The sequence below is a fragment of the Schistocerca piceifrons genome, unplaced genomic scaffold (assembly GCF_021461385.2).
Source record: "Schistocerca piceifrons isolate TAMUIC-IGC-003096 unplaced genomic scaffold, iqSchPice1.1 HiC_scaffold_959, whole genome shotgun sequence".
NCBI classification, from domain to species: Eukaryota; Metazoa; Arthropoda; class Insecta; order Orthoptera; family Acrididae; genus Schistocerca; species Schistocerca piceifrons.
The window spans coordinates 17,501-22,500 of record NW_025729233.1 but is presented as its reverse complement, the minus strand read 5'-3'; the positions used below and the strand labels follow the sequence as shown (position 1 = coordinate 22,500).

The window sequence follows — 5,000 nt, the reverse complement described above, 5'->3', positions numbered from 1 at the left end:
AGGCGACTGGTGTCGGCGACCCACTGATGTTGGCCACTGACGGCGGCAGAAGATGACAGTGCCGCACCGTCAATGGCGATGTGTAGGCGCGCCGCCCACATTTCCCCAACCTGCGTTGACGATTTGAGGAGGTGGCCCTCCCACATTAGGTGGCGCTCCAGCACCTCGATCTCACGCTGCACCTCATCCATGCCTGCACCGTCGCAGGCTGGCCCTATCTTCTTCAGCGCCAGGAGACGGGACCGACGGAGGGTCGGACCCATCCATCGGCAAGATGGAATGCCGAGGCCCCCCTGGGCAACAGGAGCGTGGAAGTATCCCAGGGGGGTGTCCGCCGGAAGGCGGAACCATCTCCTGACGGCGGCCCGGATGGTAACGTCGGCCGACTTCAATGCACCCACCCGGGTGCGGCTGAGGGCCAGCCCGTGGTACAGGCCAGGGAGAAGCACGTTGGTGAGAGCGTGGAGGCGCTGTTGCGGCTTCAGCGGAGCTCGGGAGATGACGTCAAGCTGCTCCACCAGGTGGCTACGTGGATTGAAGACACAGCGACCCGCCGTGGAAAATTGCAGCCCCAGGTACCGGAAGGTTTCACCCACACGCAGGGCAGGCATGGTGGTATTGCCTGCTGTGAAGGTGACATTGCTGTCCACCTTCACCTTCTTCTCGCGCCCTGACGCGACTAAGGCGAGGGTGAAACACTTCCGGGCGTTGATCTGCAGCCCCAGGTGGGCGAGGGCTGCGGTAGCTGCGTCGATGAGGGACTGCAAGCCCCTCGGGGTCGCTGCAAACAGCAAGACGTCATCTGCAAAGGCCGCAGCGTTGACTCTGCGACCGAGGATCCGAGCTCCGATGTGGGAGGGCAGTTGGCCTAAAACGTAGTCCACCGCAAAGTTGAACAGGAGGGGGGAGAGGGGATCGCCCTGGCGAACGCCCCGTGCTGGCTGCACAGACACGCCCACGCCGGCGCCGTCCGCTATCACTGTCGTGCTGCCCTCGTAGCACCGCTCGACATACTCGACAAAGCAATCCGGCAGGCCATGCGCCTTCAGCACGGGGCGAAGGGCAGCATGATCTACCGAATCGAATGCCTTAGATACGTCGATCGACGCCACAAAGACAGAGCGGCAGGAGCGAACTGCGTCGGTGAGAGCAGTGTCCAAGATGAAGGTATTTTCCAACATCCCATCCCGAGGGATGAATGCCCGCTGACGTTCGTCCACAGCACATGCGCGCATCAGGCGTGACGCGAGAACCTTGTGAAAGGTCCGCGCCAACACCGAGCAGACCGTAATGGGGCGAAAGTCAGCGGGGGATGTTGGTGCAGCCGTTTTCGGGAGAAGGGACGTCCGCGCGCGAAGCAGGCGTTCCGGAAGGGCGCGGGCCAGAAGGAAGAGATTCATCACTTTCACCAGGACTTCGTGCGGCAGGCGCCGCAACTCCGCTGGGGTAAGGCCGTCCGGCCCGGCTGCTGATCCCCTGGGCGGCAACGCGGCGGCGACCTCCTCATGTGTGACCGGCCCCCATATGCACTCAAGAGCGACAGGCTCTGAGTGCGGGAGGAGGCGGTCACGAATGAAGCCCGCGGTGGAGATGGGCTTCTTGGTGAAGAGGTCCGCCCAGAAGTCCAGCAGACCAGGGATGGCAGGTGGCGGCTGGAGCAGGGTGCCATCCAAGAGGCCGCGCACGCAACGTGCACGCGACCGTCGGAAGGCATCCTGCGTTCTCGCGTACTCCCAGCGGCGCCGCTTGCGCTTCTGCGTCGGCGGCGCGGCAGGCGGCCGCTTCGATGGTTGGCGCGGCCGCTGTGTCCTGGTGATCGATCTCTCCCCTCTGGACCCGACCGACGCAAGGGCATCCGGGAGCATGCCCAGGATGACATCGGGCGGCGTGCCCCGCCCCAGACCTATGACACGATCCAGGGCAGAGAAACGCTGGGCGGAAGCGGGTAGCCCCGCCAGATGCTCCCAGATGGCGGCGTCAGTCGGCCCCTCCGGCGGCGGCCCGGTGGTGTCGGCCGCGAAGTCCTCGGCTGCGTCGACGGGCGGCGCAGCGGCCTCGCCCGCGTCAGGCAGCGGGCTCGCTGCTCCCCGGCGGGACGCCGGCTCTTCCCCCCGACCGATCTCAAGCGCCTCCATGAATTGGCGGACAAGCTGCTTGTGGGCAGCTTGCCGCCGTCGGCACTTGATTGCCTCAAGCGTTCGGTCGGGGAACATCCTGATGAGTTCTTGATTTACAAAGAAGAACCGGGCGTCCCTCTCGAGGAACAGTTCGGCCTCTGCCTTGGCGAGCGACAGGACTTCTTCCTCCGTCCACCTCGCGCGATGCCTCTCCGTGACGATCTCCGCGTTGGCGGCCGCAAGGTGTTGGCGGCGGCGATGGACCCCGAGACCGTTCTTGGTGGTGAAGCTGCGGTGGCACTCACTACAGGTATACATATCTGCAAAAGTTACAAAATTTTCGGCACGGCCGGTTGGCCGGCTAGGTGCTGGGGAAGTTGGGGTGGCACCTTCAGCGGAAGGGCCACCACTTTTTCTATGAATACTGCCCCCAACTAACAAAGGGATAGTGCGAGGGGGGGCTGGTAACCCCCCCAAGCCCCTGGTGCGGTCTTCCACTCTGCGAAAATCAGCGGGCCCACGAGAAGGGGAGAAGACCGCAGGAGAGGAGAGGCTAAGAGGGCTAGGCCCATGTATTGCGCATCACTCTCCCTGTAACTACAACCCAAGGAAGGCACCTCGCAGCAGCAGCACGACTACATCAAGACCGCACTTCGAAAAGCCAAGTCCGGATGCAGCCACACCGCCGCCACTTGGCCACCTTAAGAGAGTCATAGTTACTCCAAGAGAGTCATAGTTACTCCCGCCGTTTACCCGCGCTTGCTTGAATTTCTTCACGTTGACATTCAGAGCACTGGGCAGAAATCACATTGCGTCAACACCCGCTAGGGCCATCGCAATGCTTTGTTTTAATTAGACAGTCGGATTCCCCCAGTCCGTGCCAGTTCTGAGTTGATCGTTGAATGGCGGCCGAAGAGAATCCGCGCACCCGCGCGCCCCCGGAGGAGCACGCTAAGGCGGACGCGGCCTCGCAGCAAGGAAGATCCGTGGGAGGCCAAGGCACGGGACCGAGCTCGGATCCTGCACGCAGGTTGAAGCACCGGGGCGCGAACGCCGCGCAGGCGCGCGCATCCTGCACCGCCGGCCAGCACGAGGCCGACCAACGGCGAGAGCAGACCACGCCCGCGCTAAACGCCCGCACTTACCGGCACCCCTACGGCACTCACCTCGCCCAGGCCCGGCACGTTAGCGCTGACCCACTTCCCGACCAAGCCCGACACGCCCCGATCCTCAGAGCCAATCCTTATCCCGAAGTTACGGATCCAATTTGCCGACTTCCCTTACCTACATTATTCTATCGACTAGAGGCTCTTCACCTTGGAGACCTGCTGCGGATATGGGTACGAACCGGCGCGACACCTCCACGTGGCCCTCTCCCGGATTTTCAAGGTCCGAGGGGAAGATCGGGACACCGCCGCAACTGCGGTGCTCTTCGCGTTCCAAACCCTATCTCCCTGCTAGAGGATTCCAGGGAACTCGAACGCTCATGCAGAAAAGAAAACTCTTCCCCGATCTCCCGACGGCGTCTCCGGGTCCTTTTGGGTTACCCCGACGAGCATCTCTAAAAGAGGGGCCCGACTTGTATCGGTTCCGCTGCCGGGTTCCGGAATAGGAACCGGATTCCCTTTCGCCCAACGGGGGCCAGCACAAAGCGCATCATGCTATGACGGCCCCCATCAACATCGGATTTCTCCTAGGGCTTAGGATCGACTGACTCGTGTGCAACGGCTGTTCACACGAAACCCTTCTCCGCGTCAGCCCTCCAGGGCCTCGCTGGAGTATTTGCTACTACCACCAAGATCTGCACCGACGGCGGCTCCAGGCAGGCTCACGCCCAGACCCTTCTGCGCCCACCGCCGCGACCCTCCTACTCGTCAGGGCTTCGCGGCCGGCCGCAAGGACCGGCCATGACTGCCAGACTGACGGCCGAGTATAGGCACGACGCTTCAGCGCCATCCATTTTCAGGGCTAGTTGCTTCGGCAGGTGAGTTGTTACACACTCCTTAGCGGATTCCGACTTCCATGGCCACCGTCCTGCTGTCTTAAGCAACCAACGCCTTTCATGGTTTCCCATGAGCGTCGATTCGGGCGCCTTAACTCGGCGTTTGGTTCATCCCACAGCGCCAGTTCTGCTTACCAAAAGTGGCCCACTTGGCACTCCGATCCGAGTCGTTTGCTCGCGGCTTCAGCATATCAAGCAAGCCGGAGATCTCACCCATTTAAAGTTTGAGAATAGGTTGAGGTCGTTTCGGCCCCAAGGCCTCTAATCATTCGCTTTACCGGATGAGACTCGTACGAGCACCAGCTATCCTGAGGGAAACTTCGGAGGGAACCAGCTACTAGATGGTTCGATTAGTCTTTCGCCCCTATACCCAGCTCCGACGATCGATTTGCACGTCAGAATCGCTACGGACCTCCATCAGGGTTTCCCCTGACTTCGTCCTGGCCAGGCATAGTTCACCATCTTTCGGGTCCCAACGTGTACGCTCTAGGTGCGCCTCACCTCGCAATGAGGACGAGACGCCCCGGGAGTGCGGAGGCCGCCGCCCCGTGAAGGGCGGGGAAGCCCCATCCTCCCTCGGCCCGCGCAAGGCGAGACCTTCACTTTCATTACGCCTTTAGGTTTCGTACAGCCCAATGACTCGCGCACATGTTAGACTCCTTGGTCCGTGTTTCAAGACGGGTCGTGAAATTGTCCAAAGCTGAAGCGCCGCTGACGGGAGCGATTATTCCGCCCGAGAGCATCCCGAGCCAACAGCGGCGCGGGTCCGGGGCCGGGCCAGGTAGGTCCGTCATCCGGGAAGAACCGCGCGCGCTTGCCGGGAGCCCGAGCGCCCAAAGGGGCGAATCGACTCCTCCAGATATACCGCCGGGCAGCCAGCC

General features: G+C 62.2%; 1 pseudogene; it reads right to left on the bottom strand.

The window, feature by feature from the left end:
* Positions 1-5,000, bottom strand: part of LOC124773878 — a 7,983-nt pseudogene that overhangs the window by 2,262 nt on the left and 721 nt on the right.